Source organism: Notamacropus eugenii, chromosome 3 (assembly GCF_028372415.1).
Source record: "Notamacropus eugenii isolate mMacEug1 chromosome 3, mMacEug1.pri_v2, whole genome shotgun sequence".
Classification (NCBI taxonomy): Eukaryota; Metazoa; Chordata; class Mammalia; order Diprotodontia; family Macropodidae; genus Notamacropus; species Notamacropus eugenii.
Genome location: NC_092874.1, coordinates 255,571,804 through 255,585,650, shown reverse-complemented (window position 1 = coordinate 255,585,650; position 13,847 = coordinate 255,571,804).

Below are 13,847 nucleotides of genomic sequence, written 5' to 3'. Positions count from 1 at the left end.
AAGAGGAGGCTGGTGATTGTCTTTCTGTTTTTGATTTATTATTGTTGATTACGTGTTTCTGCTCATAAGAGGAATTAAAGATGCATCACTAGGATTGTCCATTTTTTTCCACCATCATTTCAATAATAAACTTTTCTATTTTACTTAATCAGTTCTATTCTTAATATTATAGGTAGGAAGCTACTGGATGTATAGTCTCTTACTTGTAGAGGAAAGACTAGCCACCCTACATCCTCCCAAATATACTTCTGTGTATATTTTTAAAGAAAGATTGGTATTCTTACAACCAACACCAACACCACCCCCCACCAAAGAAGGAAAATTAGAGCAGGGTAGGGAAAGGATGAATGACTGTTTATATTTCCAGACAATTCCTAGGAAAATCTTTTAAAAAAAAAAAATAAGACTTTATTGTTAAGTGCTTAACACAGTGTGTGGCTTTAAGCACTTAGCAAGTGCTTTAAAAAGTTATTTCCTCCCCATCTTTAGTTCTAGATGGAGACATCTAGGTGATACAGTGTATAGAGCCTGGAGTTAGGAAGACCTGAATTGGAATCTGACCTCAGATAAAGTACTAGTTGTGTGACCCTGGGCAAGTCACTTGACCTCTGTTTGCCAATCTTCTCAACTGTAAAATGAGGATAATAGCTCCAAACTCACAGGATTACTCTAAGGACCAAGTGAGATCGTCTTTGTAGAGTGCTTAACACAGTCCCTGGCGCATAGTAGGTGCTTATTAAATTCCTGTTCCCTCACCCTGCCTTCCAACACATACGTGAACATTTGTTTATAAATCAGTGTAACATTTCTTCAAGGTTTGAGAGGAGAGAAGCTTAAAACTTGTTTTAGAAACCTCTGCCAGCTGAAGAGTAGTAGGAAATGTGGATGCAGATTCTGAGCTTACAGTAAGTCACAGGGAGAAAAGATGATGTCATTCATAAAACTGTCTAAAGGCACAGTGTTCAGACAAACAAACCAAAACAAAACTGTAGGATGGATTTGCATTCTTCAGTGCTGATGTAAAGATTTACAGAGTCTTTCACATGGGAAGGGAAAACTTGCAATTTCCCTAGGCAAATATATTTTACTTTTTGAGAGTTATCATCATCATCATCATCATCATCTTCATCGTCATTGATGCCTTGTGTTTCTAAATCACTTTCATTTCTCCCTCTCCTGCATAGTGAGCCCTTCCTCGTAACAAAGATTTAAAATAAATTTAAAAAATCAGTTTGCCAAAACCAACCAACTCACAGACTGAGTCTGTCAATAGTCTATGCATGTTTATGTCCACCTCTCCAAAGGGTGGGAAGTACATTTTCTCAACTTTTATTCAGGGACAAGCTTGCCTGTTATAATTATGTAGCCTTCTGCTCTAATGGATTTCTCACCTCATTCTTGGTGACGTCTAAAAACATGTTCCTGGTACTCAAGTCTCCCTACCCTACCACTCCCACCAAGCGACCTAGTCTCTTGCTTAACTGAAAAGGCTATGCTATATAACTTCCATTTCTTCAAGTTAAAACTGCTCCTCACCTCCTTCTCTCACTCTTAGAAGATGTAGTATCTTTCTTCTTTGCCAAGGCCAGTCTGTCTGATGGCATCTTTTGCACCATTTCTTGGTAAAGTGCTTCAGGCTGCTCCCTGAAAGAAAGCCACAGCTTCAAAACAAAACAAATGAGTGTTCTTCTGGTTATCTTGACACACACACACACACACACACACACACACACACACACATATGACTTCTGTTTTGGTATCAGCTTGGGTAATTGGATTTCTTTACTCTTTGCTACTTTGTCAGGAAGACCTGACACACACACACACACACACACACACACACACGTGTGTATATATATATATATATATATATATATATATATATATATACACATATCTGACTTCTATTTTGGTATCAACTTGGGTAATTGGATTTCTTTACTCTTTGCTACTTGGTCAGGAAGACCTGAGTTCAATTCCTATCTCTCACATATGCTAACTATGTGCCCCTAGGAAAGGTACTTAATCTCTCTAAGACTATACATAATGAATGATACCTTGATAACAATTGGTGAAGAGAGTTTCTTTACTGGGAGTTTCCATGCTAGGAATACCCCAGGTTAATGAAATCATAGGCCAGACTGAAAAATTAATTAAAAATCTACCAAGTTATTATTATAAAATAATTATTTATTAACAAATAGATTTTCGTTCATAATTAATTTGTCTTTAACATCCATAAATTTTATGGTTGTCCCAGTATTGTGAAGAAATTTTATTGTGTGAACATACAACCAAGACTAAACAAAGAATCTCAAGGGTGGAGTACCATTTGTTTAAAATGTCAGTTACTAACACAATTTTAAAAAAGAGGGGGTCTCTAGGAAATACTGGCTCAGCAACCAGTGTATTTCCCAACACACCCACCCTCAATGAAATACTCAGTAAAGAACCACTTTCATTAAGGTCTGTTAAAAGTTTAAAATAGCTTTTATGGCTTAAAACTTCACCAAGACCTTTGGGACATGCAATATTTTGAGTTTTTCACAACTAACCAATGAACATTTGTTGAATTTCTACTATGTTATAGTTAAATGCTGTAAAGGACATGAAGATAAACCAAACAAAGTCCTTGTTCTCAAGAAGTTTACGTTTTAATAGGAAAAAGGGTATATATACACAGAAACAGAGATAAGTATTATAATTGGCAAACAATCTGACAGACAATGCGTCTATAGAAACTTACAGCAAAAAAAAAAGTCACTATTTTGAGATGGTTTGGGAAGTTTTTACATAGGAGATGACCAGGACTTTGGAGGTTGAGTAGCAACTGAATCACGATCACAGCAGTTGAACCTAGTGGATAGAATTAGAGTTGGAAAAACCTTGGTTCACATCCCCATAGTGACACACACTTGCTCTACATGGCACTTAACCTTTCTGTTCTCCAGGTATCCCCCAGGACTATAAATAGGAGATCAGATGCTGATCTGAATTGGTAGAGGGAGTTTCCTTGCCAGAAATTTTCTACACCAGTGAAATTTCAGGTCAAAGACCATCCTCCCTCCCCCCCCCCAAAAAAGGAGAAAGGAAAATACCTACCTTGGAATAAGAGGACCCTAGAGATTCCTTTCAGCTTTAAATCTATGATCCTGTGATTCTATACAAGAGTTCCAGGAGCACAAACCTTGCTTTGACTATAGCTCTGGTCAAAGCACCTTTACTGGACTTGACCAATAGTAAACCTTGAACCCCTGCAAAAACTCTGTTGTAGCAGCTAGAGTCTTGAATCAAGGTAATCCAGGAAAAAGGGCCAACCTTCAGCCTGTGTGTCATGAGTCTGACAGTCTAGGAGATTGTGTTTAAAAGGAACAGGAAAAACCTTGAGCAGGATAGGACTCTGAAATTCAAACCTCTGTCTCACCAGGGAGGCATTAAGAAAAAAAAAATGTATAAGAACTGATAACATTTCCCTCCTGAAAGCACAAATGAGTTAGAGGGTAAAATTTGAATGGCCATGAGCACTAACAGATCTTCAAAGGAATGAAAAGGAATAAGAGTCATAATAAGAATGTGGTGGTTATGGGAGTACTGGGAAATGTATTAAGGCCTTTTAGGGAAGATAGCAATCTAAAGAGGTAGCCATCGTGGCATTTACAGCCATAACATATGCCCCCAAATGGAGGAAGAATATCTATGCCATAATCTGTGTGAGGTAAACCTTACTCATGTCCCCAGTGGGAAAGCATATGAAATCACAGTTTCTTCTAAGAAATAAGGAAAGAGGAAAAATTTTAAAAGAGGGGTTGATGTTAATTAACCTTGGTAGCCATATGTGAAGCAGTCAGCACCATGGCCAGTGCTTTGGCAACACCAAATAGTTTTTTGAGCATAGAGCTGGTGAATCATAAATAGAATCATGGATTCATAGTTGGGAAGGATCCTAGAGTTCATCCACTCTAATTTTAGCCGCTGATGTACAGCAGAGATGTACAGCTGGTCCGTACTGCTCTGCTGTTGTGGTTGTGTTCAACGGTGGTGTTTCTGGGAATATTTAAGGATGAAGAAGGATTGTTGTTTCAAGTACTGGTGGATTAAATTAGATTGACTGACTTTAGTGCCTTTAAAAAGGTTTATATGGTTTATAGTAAGATCCACTTGAACTCATGAGGCATGGGAAAGGCAATGTGAATTATCTTGGTTCCTCTAGGAGAAATTTCCCTGATGTGACTTTAGCACAGGGTTTGGCACATAGTAGAAATTTAATAAATGTTTATTGAATTGAATTGACCCTGTCTACATGCTTCTCCTTTTGCCTAATCTAGAAGGAAAGCAGTCAGGGCATAGAGCATGTATATCTACAGATTCCTTCTTGAGGGGTTTGGTATCATGTAAGAGTGATGTTTTCTCTGAATGCCAAGAGTTCAATATTGTGGGAAGGTTTGAGTCTGTGATGGAAAAGCCTCTCAGGTGCAGTCTTTGCTGTATTTCTGATATAGAATTTATTTTGTAATTCTTCCCCATGACCATAATTCTTTCTCTGGAAGATTACAAAATTATCAAGGGCAGCAGCTAGGTAGTGCAGTGGATGGAGCACCAGTGCAGGAGTCAGGAGGACCCGAGTTCAAATCTCACCTCAGACACTTGACCGTCACTAGCTGTGTGACCTTAAGCAAGTCACTTAACCCCATTTGCCTCATCCTAGGTCATCTCCAGTCATTCTGAAGAATATCTGGTCACTGGACTAAGATGGTTCTGGAGGAACAGTGAGGCTGGTGACGTGCATAGCCCTCACTCACTCAAAAAAAACAAAGTCAAGTGGAAGTCATATCATTATTTCTCTGATGACATGGTCTTCTTTGGCAATGAAGGATGAACACACACACATACCTTACAAAATTATCAAGAGGAACACCTGCAAATTCTCACCCTTGAATGGAAGGTCTCAATTCAGTTTCATACTTCTTCCTTTCTTTGGACAGCCCTTGGTCCACATTTCTGAATTATAGTAAGAAAAACGTCAAAAGATTGTAGAACTAGAATTGGAAGGAACCTCAGAGGTCAAGTCTAGTCTCCCTCATTTTACACATGTGGAAACAGAGGAGCAGAAATGTTAAGTGATTTGTTCAGGGTTACAAAACTTTTTTTTTAAGTGACTGAAGTAGGATTTCAACACAGTGTTTCTCAATTTCCAGGCAAGTACCCTAGTCATTAAACAACACTGCTTATACCAGTCAGAAGACTCTCAGTAATTTATTAAGCAATCAGATTCAATTCAGTTTAAATGCATTTACTAAACACTTATTATGATCCAAGAAGAATGACTTGAGAGCTGACATCGGAATTAGGCAGTTTGGTTGTTTTGCAGTCATATCTAATTCTTTGTGACCCCATGTGAGGTTTTCTTGGCAAAGATACTGGAGTGGTTTGCCTTTTCTTTCTCCAACTCTCTTTACAGATGAGAAAACTGAGGCAAATAGTGAAACGACTTGCCCAAAGTCACACATCTAAGTGTCTGAGGCCATATTTGACCTCAGGAAGATGGGTCTTCCTAACTCCAGACCCAGCACTCTATCTACTGCATCACCTAGCTTCCCTTTAGTGTTAGGCAGATCTGAGGTCACAACCTACCTCTGATACATACTGGCTCTTTGACTCTTGGACATGTCTCAGTGTTCTAAGCAACTCTCTAAGACGATAAATTGTAGAGAGAAGTGCTAATCTACACGGATAGAGGAAATTCCCTAAATCATTGAAATCACAGGTCCAGTCCCTCCCTATTCCACCATCTTAATACTAGGCTTTGTTCAAAGCACTTGCACTAGAGAGACAGGAACAAACCAGTCAGAGACAAAAATGCAGGGATTGCTTCACAGCACTGAAATGCACACTGTACCCCCATCTGTCTACTTGGCCACCTGCTTCTCTCTCATCAATGCCAGCATCCTGCCAGCAATGTCACGGTCACATTGCTGGTGAGAGTTATACAGGGGGCAAGAGAGAACTTTGATTCCAACTAAGTGTTTCTCAGCTGATGGTATTTTGTAATAATAGTAACTGACAGTCACATAGAATTTCATATGTGTTAGCTCATCCAAGCCTCCCAATGACATTGTGAGACAGGTACTATTATTCTCCCACTTTATAGAAAAGAAAACGGAGGCACAAAGTAGTTAAGTGACTTGTTCAATGTCACATAGGTAGTATCAGAGACAACTTTTGAATCCAGGTCTTCTTGATTCTGTAACCAGTGCTTTAGCCTCTTGATAGGGCAGAACCATCTGGGTAGCTGACTTCCCCTCTTACCTCTCTCAGATTTATAGTTTTATGTCTCCCCTTTTTTGATTTATAAGTCAAGGGAAATGGATATCACTAGTCTATTAATTCAGAGCATAGCTGATAAGAACTGGGTAGTTGGTATCCATGTGTGTGATACTTAATAATCTACTTAATAAGCATGAGAAGGGGGGACAATAGTGCAGGTCTTGTTCAAAGACTTGGACAAACATAATTGCCTACAGTATGATGCATTTTCTTTCTAACATTTTATTTTAATGTCCTATGAGAGTATAATTAAATTAAGTATATTGACGTTGGGTTCTTATAAGATTTCTTCTCATGCTCTTCATGTCACAGACTTTGGCTTCTGCATTAGAAAATGCTATAAGAAATGATGAACATAGTGAATTCAGAGAAGTGTGGGAAGATTTACATGAACTGATGCAAAGTGAAGTAAGTAGAGCCAGGAAAATAATATACAAAATGATTACAACAATGCAAATGGAAAAACCAGCTCACACACACATACACACACACACACACACACACGAACATGAATATTGTGACATTTTAAAGAGCAAGCTTCACCCCAAGGGAGGGCAACAAAAAGATTCCTCCTCACACTTCTTTGGAGAAATGGGGAGTACAGGTCCATGACTGTGGAACACTGAATATATAACATCAGATTTTTTTCAATGCACTGATTAGTTGATTTTCCCTCCTTTCCCTCTTTCTCCTTTAAAAATTTATTTATTATAAGGAGATGGCTCATTGAAAGGTGTGTAAGGTTGAATGTAGGGGGATAGATAGGTAACATAAAAACACAAGACATCAATAAAAATCTATTTTAAAATTTAAAAAAGAAAATGAAAAGTTACTATTAATCAAGTTAATTTGGAACCCTGATGTAAACATGAAATGCTTGAGATTTATGAAGCTTTTTTTTGATCTGTAAAGCACTTTGCTAAAATTAAATAATCTAATTAATGCTGACAGTTTTCTTGGGAGATAGCCATATGATTTACATTTTTAATAGTATTATTAGCAGTTGAGAAAGCTGGAGAAAAATTAAACACCTTTACACAGAGGAACTTGATATGAGGGATGTAAACTAATCAGAAGTCTCATTCTTAAAGGCAACATTAAGTCAAGCCCAGTTAGGGGCAAAGATGACTTTGGAAAACCAGAGTTTCATTCTAAACTCCACTGCGTAAGTAACATTGACATGAATAGGGACTGGACCTGTGATTTAAATGACTTGGGAAACAGCCAGTTAAGGGCTGTTCCATCAGGGCAAGGTGGCTCTTCTTCCACTTACTGTCTTAGCAGATTGCCTAGAGCATTAAAAACTTAAATGATCTCCCCAGGGTTACAGAGCCAGCATGTGTCAGAAGGAGAATTTGAACTTAGTTCTTCCTAGCTCTGGGGCCAATTTTCTATTCGCTATATGCACTGCCTCTTGGTTAATTATTCGGATAGAAACTGACCCTCTAATTTCATTGATAGAAGGAACTCTCAAGGGATGTAACTTTCTAACAATGCAGGTTGGCACCTTCTTTTTTCATTCATATTGTCAGAGAATTGTCTCTAAGGGGCAACTAGGTAGCACAATAGATAGAGTGCTAGACTTGGAATCAGGAATATCTGAGTTAAATCTGACCATAGGCATTTATTAGTTGTGTTATGCTGGACAAGTCACTCAACTCTGTTTGCCTCAGTTTCTTATTTGTAAAATGAACTAGAAAAGGAAATGGTAAATCACTTCAGTATCTTTGCCAAGAAACTCCAAATGAGATCACAAAGAGACACAACTGACTGAACAAAGAGAATTGCTTTTTAGAGTATTGAGAGTATTGCCCTATATTAGAGCCAGTATGTCTTGGAGGCAGAACTTGAACCAAGGTCTTTCTGGCTTTGAGGTCAGCTTTTTCATCCCACTACAATATGCTGCCTTTCATTGATGATGACAAAGGGACTAAACCCTTTAATGCTTCTGTTTTTCTACTTTTAACAATGAACTCAGAACACTAGCAATTCCTGGACTCCCTGGTATGTTGGATGGAGTCAGTGAAGGGAGTAAGAATTATTTACTCAGTGGACCTTGAGTTTATTGTATGTTTCATTAAGTATATTAAATGATAATGAATTTAAATGTGTAAGAGTCAGCATAATAGAGTGAGTTGTTCAGTTGTGTACATTTTATCATATCCCCATTTGGGATTTTCTTGGCAAGGATATTGGAGTGTTTCACTATTTCCTTCTCCAGCTCATTTTACAGATGAGGAAACTGAAGCAAAGTTAAGTGACTTGCCCAGGGTCACACAGCTAGTAAGTAACTGAGGCTGGATTTGAGCTCAAGAAGCTGAGTTTTCCTGATGTTGGGTCCAGAACTCTATTTGTTTCACCAACTAGCTGATCCAGTAGAGTGAGTAGAGGGCAAGTTTTAGTGTCAGGAAGATTTAGGTTTAATACCTTCTTCTGATATATGCTGACTGTGTCACTCTGGTTAAGTCATCTTACCTTTCAGAGGCCCAGACATTTTCTAAAATGGTATGTAAGCTGCAGAGCAGTTGCCAGTCAACAATGGTGAAAGAAATTTCCTCACCAGGAGTATGTAGGCTAACATTTCTATAACACTTTATGATTTGCAAGGTTCTTTACTTATGTTAATAATAATAACAATAATATTTTGCATTTAAGCTTTACAACTTGTAAAGCATTTCTCAAATATTATTTCACTGATCCTCACAACAAACCTGGGAGTTAGATGCAATTATTATTGCCATTTTACAACTGAGGAGACTCAGGATCATATAACTAATAAGTGTGTGAGGCCAGATAGGAACTTAGGTCTTCCTAACTCCAGGTCTATCTACTGTACCACTTGGCTGCCTACACCAATGAGATAACAGGTACAGATCCTAAAATACAATTAATATATTACTTCAACACATCTATGGATCTGTGATTTCATCAATGTGGGTACTTTTTCCTACAGTACAGATAATGGTACATCTGTATCTTTTCATCTGGAGTTACTTTTTTACAGTTTCTCCTGCATATCTTCCACCTAGGATTCATTCAACACACAAAGTGTGTTCTTCTAGGTCTCTAATCATTAGTTGAGGATTAGTACAGCTTTGTGGATTGTACATTATTATCTGTTACTCTTGCTTCATGACTGGTTTACCTTCTTTTCTGTAGACATCTCTTAGATGAGATTTTTTACACTACTTTTGCATGAAAATTGTCATTGTCTATTCATACCAGCATGCATTTTTCTGTTGACCATTGAATGTCCTGTGACTTGTATTTCTTATTTTTAAATAGTATTTTCCCTGAATTACATTCCAAGACAATTTTTAGCATTCATTTTTATAAGATTTTGAGTTCCAAATTTTTCTTCCTCTCCCCTTTCCCTTCATCTGAAAATGGTAAGCAAATATATGTTATACATGTGCTATCATGTAAAACATATCTTCATATTAGTCATGGTAGTGAAAAAAGAAACAGATAAAAAAACTACAAAAAAGGATAAAGTGAAAAAATGCTTTGATCTGTATTGAAAGTCCATTGGTTCTTTATCTGGATATGGATAATATTTTCCTTCATAAGTCCTTTGTATTTGTCTTGGATCATTGTGTTATTAAGAAGAGCTGAGTCATTTCCAACACACATGCACTGATACTGTGTACAATGTTTTCCTGGTTCTGCTCATTTCGCTTTGTACCAGTTCATACAAGTCTTCTGTGACTTGTATTTCTTCAGAGACTCTGGTATTCTGTGACTCATAGCCATATAGCATCACCAGAAGAATATTGATTTTTTTAAAAAATACAGTCCTTTGTTTCAAGAGAACCTTGAGGCAACCCAAAGCCTTGTTCAATTTCTTAAAGGTAATAACATCCACTATCTTTCTTCCTATCAGATACATAAAGGATATCTTCAAAGAGAGTATTTAGTAAGGTATATTTTGATGCATAAAGGCTAACATTTTCTACAGTCATCAAATAATAAGCACAGTGGGAATTTATTTTTCTGCCTCTAAGGTAGGTAGATGGTGCAGTGGATAGAGTTCTAGGCCTGAAGTCAGGAATGGGGTCATGAAGAGTTGGACATGACTGAAACAAGTAAATAACAATAACAAGGCAAGTGTGTGTGTGTGCGTGTGTGTGTGTGTGTGTGTGTGTGTGTGTGTGTGTGTGTGTGTAGCCTGCCTGTATCCATCTCATATTTTTTATCAAATATGTCCTTGTCTTGTGCGTGGATTGTTATAAAATTTTTGTAAAATTATCCAAAGGACCCATGGTGAAAAATGCTATCCATCTCCAGATAGAGAGAAATAATGAACTCAAAGTGCAGACTGAAGCATACTTTTTCATTTTCTTCTTTTTTATTGCTGATTTTTGCAACATGGCCAATGTGGAAATATATTTTTCATGACTTCACATGTATGATTGATATCATATTGCTTTCCTTCTCAATGAGTGGGGAAGAGACAGAAGAAAGGAAGAGAATTTGGAACTCAAATTTTTAAAAAAATGAATGTTAAAATAAACTTTAATAATGTGTAGAAATGAGAGATTTCCTTTTCAGTAATAATACTATCTGTGATTTTTTCCCTCCAGTCATTTGGAATCCTCCCCTATTTCAGTTATTTTAAGAAGTAATCCCTTAGTGTCCTCAAAATTATGTAACTCCCAACATTGACTTCTGTATACATTTGGTCTGATTCAACTTCTTTTCCCCTTTGCTTTCTTTGCTTTGTTTCCTATTTCTTCATATAGTACATTGGGGATTATAATAGTCCAAATGTGAGAATTCTAATGTTACTGATGGAGAAAAAAATCTGTTGTGGGAATGTTGACAGATTCCCATCCCCCTCTCCACCACCATTTTTTCGTACAGCTAATGTTTCATTCTCAGTTTCATTCTCAAATGCCCTTAGGATGATCTGGATCTCATGCCAAACTTTTTGTAAATGTGTTCTTCTCTCCGCATTGCTGCCCAGTCTTTTAGGAAATGATACTGCACATAACTTTCTTCTTTTCTGCAAGATTTTGCAAATGATCTTGTATTTTCAGCTGGTGTTCCCTTGAATGCTGTCTCTCTCTACTTTACAGCATCAAGCATTTGTTGGCTCAGGTGGATTTTAGAGTTTGTTGGCTTCCTCCTCATGGCAATCACTTTGTATTGCTAATACTTCACAGGAAATGATTGTTGAAGGTCTGTGCATTATCCATTTCCATTTTTTTAATGTTGACAATCATCTGTTTAAACAGTTAAGGTTGGAACCACTTTAATTACATGCCAAATATTGTCCCATGTGAGTAGAAAATTTATGTGGAAATGACTCCCTTATGGTGATGTTGTTTGGTGCCTGCCATGGCTACCGCCTTCAAACTCTTTCCCTGATAAACATAGTTATGATGACAATAAGGCCTGAAACTTATATATAATTTATAAACCTTGAGCCTCCTTTGTTTCTTGATCCTGAGCTGTATTTTCCAGTGATTTGTTTTTAGGGTCCACATGTCCATGTTTGTGCAAAAATTACTGAGTGTTTAAGTTTAAGATAATAGTTCCATACATTCAGAGCTAGAAAAGACCCTAGAAACCACTCTCAGACCCTCATTCTATAAATGAGGAAGTGTATGCAAAGAGAATTTAAGTTGCCTGGGCAGGGTCTCATAGTTAGTAAGTATTTGAGGTGGGATTTGAACCCAGGTCTTCCCGATTACAAGTCCAGCACCCTCTCCTCTACATCATGCTGTCTTAATTTCAAGAGCCTCATGGAGTTTTCTGTAAACTTTTTTTAAACCTTTTCTTTCTCTTCAATTGATGGTGACAAGACAATTGTTGATATGGTGAACTTTTTGATTATACTCATTATGAGTACTCCTCAAATGAGATAACCAAGCATCCCAGGGAGTGACATTTCTCATTGTCTTTGAATGTATAATAAACCAACTCTGAGGATTCTTCAAGGAGAACTGGTGAGTCATCATTCCCTTTATCTCCAGCTTCATTTATCATGAGAATGTCAAGCTTGTTATGAATCAGTTCCTTCAATAGAATATCACTGGACATGGAGTTCACATTTTGGCTATTAACAGATGAACATTTATTGACCTTCTAAAAATTGTGGCTTTTAGTATCCTCTCCTCTCTTTCCTTCCACTCACTGTGACTTTCCCACCAGACTGAGAGTTATGCTATATTTTATTTTATTTAGTCAATGGAATGCCAAGGTCAAAGATGTCAACACTTAGTGGCCAGGCTACCATGAAGACCATCCCTGGACAAGTGGGAACATGAGAACAATTTGTTCCAATTGCCATGATGGTGGTGGAAGCAGGCACTATGGAGAGCTTAGAGCTTGGTCAGTCTTTAAAGATGCCAGGGTCATCCACTTCATCCTGGGCCATTGCTGGTCATCTTGACTTGTTTTCACACTGGACTTTGATGACTCTGGAAGAAAGAGTGAGGTTGACAATTTTGTGTACCTCTGTCTCATTTTAAATCCAATTCATGGTGCAAGTCAAGACATTACCCAATGATGTCATTGACCTTCTTTGAATAAAGGATGAACAGCCTTTTTAAAACATTTATTAAATAATTGTCAGATAATAGTGAGGAGATCATGGAACTGCATAGAACTCCCTGAGTTAGTGATATTTACTTGTGGAAAATTGTTGCATTGAAATGTGTTCTTTGGTCTAGGAAGAAACTCACTCTCACCATATCATGCAGTTTAAATATACCCTCCTTCCCCAAACTGAGTGGATTCAGTCTCCCTACAGGAGGGTCTTGACTCTTGTTAACGAAAGTAGTGGCCAGCACCTTTTCTTTAGAGATGTTGCTGTGTGAGCAACAGCCTGTGGAGGTTAAGCCTTTTTGTGTAGAGTTTACAACTCTAATCAAATAAAATTTATAACAGCTATTCTGACACGTACTTAATGATGTACATAATTATTGTGCTGCATGGCAATTAGGCACGAAAATAAGTGGTTTTTCTATAATTAGGACAACCAAACCAAAGTTGTTTTTTTTTTTTCTCAGTATGTTAGATCTCCAGTGAGGGAGGGCTTTACATCATTATGCTGGTCTCCCTGTCTTCTACATTTCTGACCACTTGGTTACTCAGTTCCCCGTTGGTTTGTTTTTTTTGTTTTTTTTTTTTTTTGCTCACCCTCTTTTTCGTACTGGGAATAGATTACCATGCTTTCCTTGAAAGTGTGGCAGTGTAGTGAAAAGAGCTCTGGATTTGGAGTCTGAGGAATGAGGTTCAACTATTAGGTCCACACTTGTCACCTGTATGACCTTGGAAAGGCAAATGTCTCGCTTTAGGCTACAGTTCCTTAAACTGTAGAATGTTTGAATTGTGGTGACATAAAGAGAAGATGGGACTTATTAGGAAAGACTCTGCTGTTGGGAAAGATTAAAAGCAAAAGGGGAAGGAGACAACAGAGGATGAAATGGATAGTGTCATGGAAGCAATGAACATGACCTTGAACAGACTTTGGGAGATAGCGGAGGATAGAAGGGCCTGGCATGTCAGGGTCAGGA